This window comes from Lottia gigantea (assembly GCF_000327385.1).
Source record: "Lottia gigantea unplaced genomic scaffold LOTGIsca_44, whole genome shotgun sequence".
Lineage (NCBI taxonomy): Eukaryota > Metazoa > Mollusca > Gastropoda > Lottiidae > Lottia > Lottia gigantea.
The window spans coordinates 1,271,087-1,283,300 of NW_008709540.1; positions in this window are offsets into that span (position 1 = coordinate 1,271,087).

The following is a 12,214-nucleotide window of genomic DNA, read 5'->3' on the forward strand; positions in this document are numbered from 1 at the left end:
ATATATTATCCAAAAATTTTAAAATTTTGTAATTTTCTCTTATACAGAAGAAGTTTTTAGATAAGAAATCACAGAAGTCCAATTCGGACCAAAAATGTTTTGAACACAGGCCTAGCCTAGCAATCCATTCCTCTGAAAATTCATTCAACAAATTTCATTTTGTTTTAATATGTTTAAACTTTATGGTATCTCACTCCACATTTAAACTTTTATACAGAATATACAATTTGATTATTTTAGTTCAGAAACTTACATAACAAGATTTCCTGTCCTGTTTCACTAGTTTTAACCCTTTTTCCACTCCACATTAAGGCTTCATCTAACAATATAAACAAGTTTAAATACTTTGATCTGATTCTAAATCAGGTAATATAGGTATGATTCAGAACAATTAGAATCAAACTTCAGTCCAAGTTAATTAGTATTTCTCCTTGATGACAAAGTGTAACAGTAGCAATTATAATTTTTTTATTCACTATTCTCTCTCTGCCTCTGATAAACTCTGTCTGAAGACCTTATTCAAAACACTCTTTTTTTAAAACTCTGCCTGTTTGCCTAACTTGAGCAAAGTACTAAAATTTATATAAAAATCTGTACAAGCAAGAGAAGTACCATCATATGTTTGAAAAAGAGCAAGCATGGTCTGCTTTGCATGCGACACCTGCCATTATCAGACCTTTAATTTCCAACAATAATGTGTACAGCACTCAGGGCTGAATGACATGTTGTGGAATTTTGATGCTGGTATTTAAATTGAACCCAACTCTTGTTGGCAAGAAAAATAATAATATCATGCCCCTGCATTCGAGAGTTAGTCTGGTGTTGGCCTGTAACCCTGATCAACTAAACACTGTAAATTATTACAGAAATGAAGATATCGTTTAAAATTAACCCAACTCAAAAAAAGGTGTTAACCCTGGCTCAGCTGGTAACAAGTTGGATTGTCAACCGCTCGGCATGCCATGCCATGCCAATCCTCTCCAGAAAAATTCTGATACCACAACCAGTATTTCCGAGAGTCGGTCTGATGTGAGCCTCCAACCCCATCACCTAAACACTGTAAACTAATACTGGAATGTAGATAGATAGGTGTGAATAGGTCTATAATGATGTAGGTGTTAGTACCTATTTCTACCTGTAGACTATAAACAATTACCAGAATTCCTTCACTACCAATTAAATGTCAATTCTAAAATCAGAATTCATCGAATTCCTCCACATTTATTCTGGAATTTTCAATAATGAACAAGTAACTTAACACTGCTTTGTGCTTGTTATTTAGCCACTTTGTCAATAAGCATTAAAACCAAAACTCTCAGCAAAAAATGATACCAATTTCTGTCCTTGGTGGCTAATTTACCTTCTTATTCCAAGCAAAAAACTCAATTTGTGACTTGATGATAAACTAACATATTTCTTGAATAACTAGACAATAAAATCAGCTTTTCTGGTATACATGTTTAAGCTTTATCAGAAACTCAACTAGACTTTTCACTCCGGTCTGACGCTTACATGGTGCAGTATTTCAAGTATTTTAAAGCATAATCAAATAATAAGTTGATTCGATTAAAATCAATTCATTTAAGATTGAAATTCCAAATATTTGATTTTCAATTCAATACATATTTAAAACCAGAAAAACCACATCCTGCAACATTTAAAAGAGGTCAAGTTAACTGACACAAATCTTATAAATCTGGTTACCAACTTCATCAAAGGTACCGTTTGTATGTTCAAACTTAATACTAACTATGTAAACACCTTGCCCTGTATTCTCGAAACGATCTTAGCACTAGGATGTCCTAGAATCAATGTGAGCATATAAGAACCTAGGATATCCCAGCTCTAAGATCATTTCGAGAATACATGGCCTTATTTTTTTGAACAGATCTCTATATTTGTGACCTTGGCCGGTGCTTATATAGGAGTTATAATAAATTTTCTCACTCTTAATAAATAGCACTAAGTCCCAGATACAGACACTAGCTCGTAATATTTCCAGTAAGAATAAGCATCAGTGACCTGCACTAGATGGCGCACTTTCCCATTACAAATATTTGAAGATTTATCCTGGCATGTTATAGTAAATAGCACCAATTCACTGATACTAGCTTCAGAATAAGCACCAGTCGTTTGCTCTAGTATCAAAGAATGGTGCGTTATAAAGCGTACATTATCCTATTAGAAATATTCCAAACTATATCCTGGCATGCTTTAATAAATAGCACTAAGTCACTGATACAATCTCCCAGCATTTAATTTAATCTTTCCATGTTTTAATAAACCCTGCACCGATTGACTTATAAAATTTCAATACCAATCTCAACCTGCTCATGGCACTGATAAAAGTATATTAGACCATTAAAACTCTGTACTTCAATGATTTTCATTTCATGGATGGTAAATTAGATTATAGAAATTTCGTATATAGCACTATAAACTACTTCCCTACCTAGTATTAACTTGCAACATTTAGCACTGGTATCAAAGACTTCTGATATACTTTATTAATACAGGTAAAATCCTAAAGTTTGTATCCAAAACACACGCGTTGGAGAATGAAAGGATCTCTATTCAAATAGAAAACTACAGACTAAAGTAAAAGAAATCTTGATATACCTTGCTCATACATTTAGAGTCCTACATGTACGCTTGAAAAATAACTTCCATTTCCAAACTAGCTGTCCTGATGAGAAGTTTGTATCCAAAACACACTTGTTGTTGGAGAATGATTGGATCGCTCTTCAAAAAAAAACCCCATAGACTGAACTAAAAGAAATCTTGATATACCTTGCTCATACACTTTGAGTCCTATATGTACACTTGAAAAATAACTTCCATTTCCAAACTAGTTGTCCTGATGAGAATAGTGTATCCTAAACATGTGCTGGCAGTATGAGATAAGCTCTAGTCAATTAGTAACTACTTACTAACCTAATTCTTTGCTTTGCTCATACACTTAAAAGTCCTGTATGTACAGTAATATAGAAACTTCCATATCAAAACTATCTGTCCTGGTGAGAAGTTTGTATCCAAAACACACGTGTTGTAAATATGAGATGAGCTCAAATATAAATTATAAACAAAAAAGAACTCTGATATACTTTGCTCATATACTTAAATCCAATACGAATATTAATATTAGAGAGCTCACCACCATTTCCTAGTGAGAATTCTCTATCCAAAACATGTGTTGAGGCGAGCTCCAGTCAAATAGTAACCATACTATACTATTGACAAGCAGTATGAGATATGAAAGTTATAAAAGATATGATATACTGGAAGGGAGTAAGTACCTTATTAATGAGATAACCAGACACTATCCACCTCTAGAACTACCTGGTTTTAATTAATAACTACCAACTGACTGGTGAATACATACAACTCAGCAAAAATAACATCACTTGGCCACCAGTTTTACTTATAAAAATACCAGGATACTTTGTTACATGTCCAGTGTAAACAAGATCAATTTGATGAGAGTTAACCTCTTTAGGCGACAATTCCAAAACGATTTTTTTCTGTGTGTGAATGTGCTATATTGTAAGAAAAGCTTCTAAAGAAGTTTTTGTTTTTTGCCAATATTTAAAGGCAGTATTCAAAACAATGAATAGCAACTGTAGGATTATTGACAAATTACTGTTACCAGTATATACTGTTAATAAATGTTCATTATTGCTTATCATAGCATATATCACATCCTAAGATTCAGAAAAGGAGAGCACTCCCTACATTTCTAGCAACAATTCTTAATTCTAGCGAATCTTAAGCATGGCTTAAATGCCAATTCACTTCACCAAGATGAGAAACATTGAACCAGTGTAAATAACCAAGTTTTTACCTATAAATATATTTCTCTACAAGATATTTCCTTATTACTGCTCAAACACATCCAAGATTCAGATAGGACGAGCAAGTACCCCCTGTCTTTCCTATCACAGTTCAAGTTAGAGCACGCTCTGTATCCTATTACAAGCACACTTCCAAAGAATTTATTAAACTCTCTACATTACATTAAAATGAAAACAAACTTTTAAATATCATCTCCTCCCATGTTTAACTCAAAAACATGTACCACATTCACAAGATTCAAAACAATGAATATTCAATGTGCCCTCATAGTGCCCTGCCTCTTCAGCTACACTTCCTAACTTAACATTTGGGAAGAACACCTAAATACTTCCAAAGAAATTATGTTAAAGTGAGTACCAAGTTTCACCTATTGACCATAGACAAATTACTATTATTATGATCTACTCACTAGTCTGTTATACTGTATTTATCTCTTGGTACAGAAAACTTGCTGATTAGGCTCTTTTTGTTTATTGATCTTAAACAAAGAGGCTTTTATTTATACACTGCCAGACCTGTTTGTTGCATGGAATATTTCAGAGATATGTTTTAAAATTATGATAAGAAAACTTAAGGATGGGGGCCTAAAATAATGTCTGTCTCAAAGTGAAGCTAAAAATTCCAACAATTGACTGAAATCCAATGTTCAGAGAAATACCAGCAAATAAAACTCCAATACTGTTCGAAATATATAATCATCATTAAATTCCCAGGAGCCGCGGTGGCTCAGTCCCGGCATAGGTCCAGATAATACCTTCGGTTTTTTCAACCCGGTTTCCCCCTGTCAGTGATGCAGGTACGAGGGGCTGACATGGAAAAAGCGTCTAGTCGTTCGGATGGGACAATAAACCGAGGCCCTGTGTGCTACAACCTGTGCACGTTAAAGATCCCTCGACAGTTGGAAATCGAAAAAGAGCAGGCTAATGCCGCTGTCCTTGCAAAATTTCCCTCATTGCACCCTGCATGGGCATGGCGTTGCCCGTCTTCATTAGCCCACATGGTGCAGAAGAGTAGGGCGTAAAACTCCATTCATTTCATTTCATTTCATTAAATTCCCAATTCCAAGTTTCCAATGAAATTGATACAATTTTTCATTTTTTTAAAAATTTCCTATACTGGCATTTAGCCTACAAGGATTACACTTCCGAATTTTATCCAGAACATTGTCTTTATTTGGAGAAAAACAACATATTTGAACATATATCCTACTTATAACTTCAAAATAAATCCATATTCATAGTTTCAATCAGTATTTAATCATTTTCTTACATTCCAAAATATTGTCTGATTTTTTGGTTCACTGAAACACCTTTAAATAAAAACCTCTATAAACTTTTAGAATTTGTGAAACGAATATAGCAACTTTTATAGAATTCCTCAAACTTTAAAAACTAACACAAAAATGCTGCAACTATCCAGAATTGAAGTTGTTATACAAGCATTAAAATATTCCTTTAAAAACAAACACAAAAATGGAGGTTCTATAAGATTTAGGCAGCCACATTTATATAAAGTTATGAAAATTGATCTTTATCCAAATTCCAATAGGTAACACAAACTACAAGCTACCTACTACCTATAAATTATTATTCCTCATATTTCACACTAGAATACTGCATATATCCACAACGTTTTCAGATTTTTCTTAATCGGGTGGCGAAATTCACACAGAAATCCTAAAAATGTTGGTTAGAGTTTGGTCATTATCTCCTAGAATCAAATGGTATCAATATATTCCTTTCCTATCACCGTGCCAACAATCAAATGTCGAATATCAAACCAACCTGTCAATGTTTTCAATATGTCGTAGAAGTATTTATAGCCAATCAAACGCTGCCAAATTCAATTCTGCTCCGTCAGCGAAGGGATATTGAGTCTCTTAATCCCTCAGTAATGAATGTTCTTGTAAATTGAGATAAAGGCCTGATTCTCGTAGAAATTGGTTCTTCGATTTCGTCAGGTTATTCTAATCAGAAATCTACAGACTTCTTCATTCAGCTTGTATTTGTTTATTCATATGATGTATGTTTGGTGAGATTATTGGTGTATATTTCATAAAAAAAAGTCTTGTATTTCTTCAGATGAAATTGTTTAAATGTAGTTTATTATTGGTTAATTCCAGTCATAATTCCAGTTTGCGTAACATTGGAGGCTTTTTGCCTCATTACAGAATTTAATGATTTTCAAAGTGCAACCCTTCTACCTAGAAAACTTGCTGTTAATAATTTCTAAATCCAAAATCATTGCTTATTGCTGTTATCATGCGTACACAACAGAGTGTAAAACATCTTAATAAATTAAAAAAACAGTCTTGAATAACGCAAACAGCAATCTAACAATATTTAGGTACAGTGATCGCTTCCAGAAATTTTCTATGTAGCACCTAAAAACATAGTTTGATGTCTTTCATGTTGATGTTTTCTTTCATTCTCTCAAGTTGCCGTCAGACAAAACACTGGTTCATACGGAGTTTTGTTTTTTTAACTAAGGATTAAAGAGTTCTAACATAAAGAAAACTTATGGCTGATGGGGTAAACTCAAAATTCTTTGTAATTTTTTCATGGCGCATATAGATGAGATGTAATGATGTGGAGTTTTATTTCCTTGTTTTTTCTTCTGAAGGTTATTGACAATCACTTCCGTACAGTTTGTTGAAAGTAAAATTTCAATAGGGTAGCAGGGATTACCCTTTTTCTTTTAATTTTAAACCCTTTGAAAAAAAAACTGACTTATTTTTTACTTTACTAAGATGAAGTGAAATTTTTTTTACTGACCCTTTCATGCATTGCGATGTAATGTTTCATTCTCAAACAAGAACATTAGCTAATAGTCATTGCAATACTTTAAGTTTAATTAAGCTACAATCTTGATCAAGAAAGATGTTTATTAAATATCTATTTGGCAGAGGAAATATTGTGTTATTTGTGTAGGTAGCCTAATTATATCATACACACAACTGTCACTACTTGAAACAGGATAAGATGTAAAATGAAAGTATCACACCCCCTGATTTCACAGTTAGAGAATAGGGTCTACAGTACCAAGCTATCTTTTGATTCACACAACCCTCTCGCTCCTCCTCTCACCCCACTTTTCTCAATCTTAATCAAAAGAGATACTTAGAATACATGTTCATTCCCGAATAATGTATAAAATGTACCAGTATATCTGGGTAAATCTCTGTCACCCCTTCCTGACGCAAAAAATCAACAAGTTGGCATAACACAGATACTATTATAGTGTGTGGTAATATCGCGTTTTCACTTTTTCAGGCCTACTTATAAACTGTACTTTTTACAACTTTTTTCAATGTCATCTTCTATCTTTTTCCTTATATTTCAAACGTCCTGTGTGGACCAAGCTAATTGTATGTAATTATTATATCATTTATCAAGCTGGTACGAAAATAACATAATATGATAAACACTACAAAATTAATTGCTATATCAAACTATGTTGGAATATGATTGGGGTATATAAAACAGGATTATCAATACAGTAAAAGTGGAGGAATCGAATACATGAGGTACTGGTTGGAAATTGATGAGCTTCCTCTATTTTTAGTACCCCTGAACTGGGAACATCCTCAAGGACTTGATTTACTCAATTAGTTGGCAAGAGAAATATTGTGTTATTTGTGTAGGTAATTAACATATCATATATTACACCAGTACTATGATCTTATATAACAGTTTCACTATATTTTAGTATATTTCCTACTATTCTGCGACTATATTAACCAGTCATATAGCAAGTGCATTGGTAGTGGGTAACAGGGACAGACTGAGGGGTCAGAAAACTGGGTGTGGTCTGAAAAACGAGCTCTGCTCAGTCCACCTCCTGATGGTAATGAATAAAATTGTTTGATGAAAATATACCGATACAAATTAATTATAATTTGAGAAATTATTCTAGAAACACAAGTTTGTCAGATATTGTGAATATTAGGGAACTTACCAAGGGAAATTATTAAACTCTAACTGATTCTGTTATTTCAATGTTCAATATAATTGAAGTCTCACAAACAGAGATTTTCCTGTCCCATTATTAGTTGATCCTCGTAACACCATAAAACGTTAAATTAAGTGCAATTGCAAGAATCACTGAAGTCTGATCAAATTTGAAATGGTGCAAATCGATACAAACAATGTCCCTAATACACATAAAAAGTTTAGAAAAACTCTTTTACAATCTCTGTAAGAACTGAAAAAAAATATCCTGATTTCTCAAAGTAAATATAAAATTCAATATTTATGTCAAATTTGTAGGTTTTTTTTAGGCACAGAGCCCTGGAAATTACAATCTCTTTTAAAAAAGAGGAAAACTTACCTTAACCATGATATATGTTTACTCCACAAACCTACGTTCACAAATAAACAAAGTATGTACAATACTTGAACAACGATATTCTGAACACCTCTCAAATACTTCTAATATGAAACAGTTTTTTCGAGAAGGTTTTGAGATGAATTAGACAGAGTTTCAAGTGGTTAATTTATAGATCTCCAGGCAATGTTCAACAAGTACTTATATTATTCAAGAGCTACCAGAAGTTTACTCTTAGCCACAATGTTACATTAAATGAGATGGGGAGGGGTGTCAAGCATCTTCACCTGTCAAGCTACTACAAACTTTGTCTTATACCTTGACTGCAATGGCCAACTTTCTTGTATAATAGAAGTTTGTAAATGCAGCAATTTCATTGGATTGTATGTTAGTGAATACAGCCAATCAGAGTAATTGAGAGAAATCAAATCAAATCACTGAATTTGGTATACAAGAAAGGTAGCTATTGCAGTTAAGGTATAAGACAAAGTTCGTAATAGCTTGAGATTGTGAAGATGGGTGTTAAGAGGATTAAAGGATTTGCCTTAAAGGTAACATCCCAGAAAGAAAAGGTTGTTTAAATTGTATGTATTATTGATATTTGCAATGGAGTATTTAAAGGGAGCTTTTGGTTTAGAACTCCATTTCGTCAGCCCAAGAGGATACAGAACTGTAGGACATAAAGCTCCTTTCACGCGACTAAGTCTTATAAGACTAAGATTATAAACTAAAAAATCAGTAGGATGTAAAACTCCATTTCATTTCATTAGCCTGATAAGATACAGAACAGTAGGATATAAATTCCATTTCATATTATTAATCTTATAAGCTACAGATGTAAACTTCTGTTTAATTTTATTAGTCTAATAAAGTAGAAAACAGTTAAAAGTAGAAATCTATTTCATTTTATTAGCTTAATAAAGTACAGAACAGAAACTCAATTTCATTAAATAAGGACATATAGCACAACTTTATGATTCCAAGAAGTTAAACAGTAGAATAAATAAACGATTTGAACTGCAAAACAAAACCCAAAATCCAAAACAAGATATTAGGGAAATATTGGTAGCAGCTAATGAACTTTGCCAATGAGGAAGTATATTGATCATAAGTGAGTAAATATTTCATAATGAAAAGTGGTATCGGGTGTCTAGAGGAGTAAGCATACCCAGCCTGGCACCAATCTCATTGAAGACTTGTTAAAGGAAATACCACAGTGAAGTATGAAGGGTACTGACAGATTTATGTTCCTGTAAATGGCAGTAGTGTGGAATCTCTGAAACAGTTCTCATCTGCCAGATGTTTATGTAAACTCAACAAGCTCCATTTCAACATACAATTCATGGTCTTGACCTTGAATGATTTTTCTTATGTTTACTTTGTGGCTCATGTATAACTGATTTAACATTCAAACAGAGGATTCAAAGAGCTTCACAGAAGCCTGTACAGGGTCGTAATACTCTCTGACTACACTGTTTACTGAATTGAACTTTAGCAATCCTTCCGTTTGAATTAAAATATCAACTACAAAATACTACTGAGAGTCTTGAATTGTCTTTGGATTGATAAAAATGATTAAATTTTTAGCTTTTAAACAAAATTTCTTTTTTGTCAAATTTGGCACAAACAAGCATGAGGCATTTACCTCATTAGCCTTGATGTAGTTATAGCCCTGCTGTTGGTTGAAATCCAAAACAGTAAACAAAAGTGACATGATTCCTCAATCTATGAGAGTCTTGGATGCTTAAATATGGGTTTTCGTTAATGGTTATGTACAAGTTCAAACAGTTAAGCTGGGGGTGTTTTGTTAAAATTATTATGATGTTAAGATTCTCCTAAGGGTACTGAGACCTGTAGTTGATTGATTTGAAAATTGAATCTCAACTCTTTGTATGCCATGCTATAGAAGTTAGTAAACTACAAGATGTTGTAGAGAAGAATGTAGATTTACAAGGTATATATAACAGCTACCTGGTCAAACAGTAATTAACCTGACAGAGTGCTGAAGTGATTTATACCTCTAACAACTATCACCTGGGGTTTTACACTTTTAAACATATGGTCAAATACAAAACACTAATAGAAAATGCAGCAAAATCTTCATGATCTGGCCATTTGAAAAGAATGAATGATATTTTTCGGAAAAAATGGGTATTATATTTCAGAGTTTAATCATTTGTTCAAAATGCAAGATCTGCAATCCATATAATGAATGTGTAGGGGCATTAGAACTTTTGGGTATGGCAGCTCTAAGAGCAGTATGGGGCCAAATCTTAAGCATCTGTAATTTTACAATGCCTGCTACACAGCACCTGAAACATGGAGTTATTGCCCCTGTAAACACCCGGAATGTATCCCATTTATTGTTGTAAAATCATTAGTGAAACTCGTAGCAAATTGGAAATTAAGAAATAAACTATAGAATACACCCTCCACCTGAAACCACCTGTATTTACCTTCTTCTTACTTATAGAACACCTGACCATCATCTGTATTTACCTGTGGTCATGTGGAATTGATTAAGACATAGGGCAGTGTAGGTCAGTGAGGGGATTTACAATTGAAATAAGTATTGGTTTTGAATAGATTTTTATGTCTTATTTGAAATAATTGTTACCCTTGCATACATCTGTCCAGCAACAATTGACTTGTGAACACTATAGAGGTAATTTATGTTAAGAATCTAATGCTAACATATGAACAATGTTTATATTATTAGTGTATATTTTTTGCCAACAGACCACTCTGTCTGTGACCTTTCTTGACCTTTATCGGGTCAAATTCAAGGTCATAGCATGATGTAAAGAAACAGCATCCATGTACCTCCAAATAAAAAATTAAAAATATGCTTATATCCACTGAATTTTTCATTCATTCGATGTTGATGGTAAAGTTGGTTATAGTTTGAAGTCTGCCGTTTGGATAAAAGACAACTCTCTTTAAATGTCAAGAGGACTTTTGTTTCATAGAAGGTTACAAAGAACGATTAAAAACATGAGAAAAAAATTACTTGATGGATACTTCTGGAATTTAATTAGTTAGTGCTAGTTTAATTTACATAATGGAGTTCAAGAAAGCATCCATCTATCTTTGAAAAATACTGAGGCTTTGCCTTAACTTTTACTGACAGCTCCCTAAAAAAAATTGGATATTTCCTTGCTCATAGAGTTCAGACCCAGGTTAAGGCAAGAAAGTGCCTTGGGATTTATTTACTATTCCATCATGACTAGGCATGTAACGTTTTTTTTTCTGGTTTTGTGTGTCTTTTATGTGATGGATCGTGGCAAAAATTTCCCTCATTGCACCTTGCATGGTGTTGTCTGTCTTAGCCCACATGGTGCAGAAAATTAGGACGTAAAACTCCATTCATTTCATTTTCATTTCATTTCATTTTCTATTTCATGGCCTGGATAATAAGATCATAGGTGGATGATTAACTTATCATTACAAATACCACATTGTGCATTTAGTGAGATAAGCACACGGATAGCTTTCTAACATACATGTAACATGTAACATGACTGGTATTTTTCTAATGCATGTGCTATTGCAGGTGCATGCACTCTCTACAAAATAAAATGACTTCTGACATTTGTTAAGGTTTAAGAGACTAACTGATGTTTGTAATAGAAAGATACTCTTTCAGAATTAAACGGTTACCATGGAATAAATACGAGATCTGGCGCCAAGGGTTCAAATCTGAATGCGTAAATCAATTACTGTTATTTGAAGTTACCATGTTACCATTTTGGTTAATTTTTGTCTGGATTGTATTAGCCTCTTAGTCTCTATATATCATCAAGTCAAGTACGAGTCATAGATGTTTAAATTGAATGAAATCAACTAGAGAGTTGACTGAAGGTGTGGGCACATGAGCTGTCTTCGTCAGAGATTTTTGTTGTCGATTAAAGTCTTGTCAGGAGTTTTGCCGACTGGCACGGGCACACAAGGAGACAAAAATCTCCAGTCAACAGTTTTCCATCATGTCAATAATCTTGTGCAGAGCATGCAGTTGAAAGGAAAATGAATCTGATTA